General features: G+C 42.9%; 1 non-coding gene across 1 annotated transcript; it reads left to right on the top strand.

Moving 5' to 3' along the window:
- The first annotated feature begins 2,411 nt into the window (after positions 1-2,411).
- Trnas-cga (transfer RNA serine (anticodon CGA)) lies at positions 2,412-2,486 on the top strand. Its single transcript has one exon. It is a non-coding gene; the product is annotated as a tRNA-Ser (tRNA).
- The last annotated feature ends 1,248 nt before the right edge of the window (positions 2,487-3,734 follow it).

The following is a 3,734-nucleotide window of genomic DNA, read 5'->3' as shown; positions in this document are numbered from 1 at the left end:
GACTTATTGGTTTTCAACTCTGACAGTTGCTTCTCTTCACCAGGAATGGCTGTTACTATATACTCTATATGGGTGTCTTTCTGATGGTCTGCTTGTTTGAACGATCCTCTTGCGGTAATGATTTCTTAGAAACGAGGTTTAAAACGTCGGCTTCCATTTCGATGTCTTCCATTCTCACGCTAGTCTGGTCAACGAGTGACTGGTAAAAAGCCTTGACAGACTTCACGTAGCACCAGAATTTTCTAGTGTTCTCAACATGATCGTTTGCTAAGTTATGACGGTAGTTGTTGTTGTTTACTTCGCTCGTAGATCTTTTTACAGACACACGAATTTCTACTAACTTTTGCATGTCGTCATTTGCATGTACTTTTTAGAACTGAGACTGCAACATCTCTGCGTCTTGAGGAACTTCCAAATTTTTCTCTTAAATTCCGGTGGGTCTTGAATGTCCTTAATCGACTTACTCGGCAAATACTTCACCAAGGCACGATTCATTCATGTACGCGGCACGTAATTAGCCACGGTACGATTTACCATCAGTATGAACCAAATTAATTTTACTTTGATGTGGAGCCACAGTCGTATAAAACTTCTAGAAAAATAGAACCACCATTTGAATGTACAATAGTTTTTATTCCATAATATAGATTTTAGCTGCAGGGCATTTACATGTGTTACAAGTAAAAAAGTCGTTAGACTTGCTGTTGTTGTGGTTTCAGTCCAGAGACTGGTTTGATGCAGCTCGCCATGGTACCCTATCCTGTGCAAGCTTCTTCAACTCGAAGTACCTACTGCAACCTACATCCTTCTTAATCTGCTTAGTGTATTCACCTCTTGGTCTCCCTCTACGATTTTTACCCTCCACGCCGCCCTTCAATAGTAAATTGGTGATCCATTGATGCCTCAGAACACGTCCTACCAACCGATCCCTTCTTCTAGTCAAGTTGTGCCACTAATTCCTCTTCTCCCCAATTCTCTTCAGCACCTCCTCGTTAGTTACATCATCTATCCATCTAATCTTCATTATTCTTCCATAGCATCACATTTCGAAAAACTCTATTCTCTTCTTGTCTAAACTATTCATCGTCCATGTTTCACTTCCATACATGGCTACACTCCATACAAATGTTTTCAGAAAAGACTTCCTGACACTTAAATCTATACATGATGCTAACAAATTTCTCTTCTTCAGAAACGCTTTCCTTGCCGTTGCCAGCGTACATGTTATCCTCTCTACTTCGACAATCATCAGTTATTTTGCTCCCCAAATAGCAAAATTCATCTACTACTTTAAGTGTCTCATTTCCTAATCCAATTTCCTCTGCATCACCAGATTTAATTAGACTACAATCCATTATCCTCGTTTTGCTTTCGTTTATGTCCATCTTGTATCCTCCTTTCAAGTCACTGTCCATTTCGTTCAACTGCTCTTCCAGGCCCTTTGCTGTCTCTGACAGAACTGCAATGTCATCGGCAAACCTCAAAGATTTTATTTCTTCACTATGGATTTTAACTCCTACTCTAAATTTCTCTTTTGTTTCCTTTATTGCTTGCTCAATATACAGATTGAATAACATCCGGGATAGGCTGCACACCTGTCGCACTCCCCAACCACTGCGTCTCTATCATGCCCCTCGACTCATAACTGCCCTCTGGTTTCTGTACCAATTGTAAATAGTCTTTCGTTCCCTGTATTTGACCACTGCCACATTTAGAATTTGAAAGAGAATATTCTAGTCAGCATTGTCAAAAGCTTTCTCTATGTCTACAAATGCTAGGAACGTAGGTTTGCCTTTCCTTAATCTATGTTCTAAGATAAATCGTAGGGTCAGTATTGCCTCACGTGTTCCAACATTCCTATGGCATCCAAACTGAGCTTCCCCGAGGTCGGCTTCTACCAGTTCTTCCATTCGTCTGTAAGGAATTCGTGTTAGTATTTTGCAGCCGTGACTTATTAAACAAATAGTTCGGTATGAGATTTTCACTCTGCAGCGGAGTGTGAGCTGATATGAAACTTCCTGGCAGATTAAAACTGTGTGCCTGACCGAGACTCGACCTCGGGACCTTTGCCTTTCGCGTGTAAGTGCTCTACCAACTGAGCTACCGAAGCACGACTCAGGCCCGGTACTCACAGCTTTACTTCTGCCAGTATCTCGTCTCCTACCTTCCAAACTTTACAGAAGCTCTCCTGCGAACCTTGCAGAACTAGCACTCCTGAAAGAAAGGATATTGCGGAGACATGGCTTAGCCACAGCCTGGGGGGACGTTTCCAGAATGAGATTTTCACTCTGCAGCGGAGTGTGCGCTGATATGAAACTTCCTGGCAGATTAAAACTGTGTGCCCGACCGAGACTCGAACTCGGGACCTTTGCCTTTCGCGGGCAAGTGCTCTACCAACCGGGTGTGAGTCGTGCTTCGGTAGCTCAGTTGGTAGAGCACTTGCCCGCGAAAGGCAAAGGTCCCGAGTTCGAGTCTCGGCCGGGCACACAGTTTTAATCTGCCAGGAAGTTTCATATCAGCGCACACTCCGCTGCAGAGTAAAAATCTCATTCTGGAAACGTCCCCCCAGGCTGTGGCTAAGCCATGTCTCCGCAATATCCTTTCTTTCAGGAGTGCTAGTTCTGCAAGGTTCGCAGGAGAGTTTCTGTAAAGTTTGGAAGGTAGGAGACGAGGTACAGGCAGAAGTAAAGCTGTGAGTACCGGGTGTGAGTCGTGCTCCGGTAGCTCAGTTGGTAGTGCACTTGCCCGCGAAAGGCAAAGGTCCTGGGTTCGAGTCTCGGTCGGGCACACAGTTTTAATCTGCCAGGAAGTTTCAAATAGTTCGCTAATTTTCACACCTATCAACACCTGATTTCTTAGGGCTTTGAATTATTATATTATTCTTGAAGTCTGAGCGTATTTGACCTGTCTCGTACATCTTGCTCACCAGATGGTAGAGTTTTCTCAGGAATGGCTCTCCCAAGGCTATCAGTGGTTCTAATGGAATGTTATCTACTCCCAGTGCCTTGTTTCGACTCAGGTCTTTCAGTCCTCTATCAAACTCTTCACGCAGTATCATATCTCCCATTTCATCTTCATCTATGTCATCTTCCATTTCGATAATACTGCCCTCCTGTACATCACGCTTGTATAGACCCTTTAAGTACTCCTTCCATCTTTCTGCTTTCCCTTCTTTGCTTGGCACTGGTTTTCCACCTGAGTTCTTGATATTCATACAAATGGTTCTCTTTTTTCCAAAGGTCTGTTTAATTTTCCTGTAGGCAGTATCTTACACCTAGTGATGTATGCCTCTACATCCTTACATTTTTCCCACCCCTCCTTAGCCATTTTGCACTTCCTGCCGATCTCATTTTTGAGACGTTGGTATTCCTTTTTGCCTGCTTCATTTACTGCATTTTTGTATTTTCTCCTCTCATCAATTAAATTCAATATCTCTTCTGTTATCCAAGGATTTCTACTAGCTCTCGCCATTTTACCTAACTGATCATCTGCTGCCTTCACTGTTTCATATTTTAAAGCTACCAATTCTTCTTCTACTGTATTTCTTTCCCCCGTTTTTGTCAATCGTTCCCCAGTGCTCTCTCTGAAACTCTCCACATCTGATTCTTTCGGTTTATCCAAGCCTCATCTCCTTAAATTGCTACCTTTCTGTAGTTTCTTCAGTTTTAGTCTACAGTTCATAACCAATAAGTTGCGGTCAGAGTCCACATATGCCCCTCGAAATGTCTTACAAT

Source organism: Schistocerca serialis, chromosome 2 (assembly GCF_023864345.2).
Source record: "Schistocerca serialis cubense isolate TAMUIC-IGC-003099 chromosome 2, iqSchSeri2.2, whole genome shotgun sequence".
Lineage (NCBI taxonomy): Eukaryota > Metazoa > Arthropoda > Insecta > Orthoptera > Acrididae > Schistocerca > Schistocerca serialis.
Note: the sequence above shows the minus strand (reverse complement) of the source record. Positions and strands in the feature narration are given on the sequence as shown.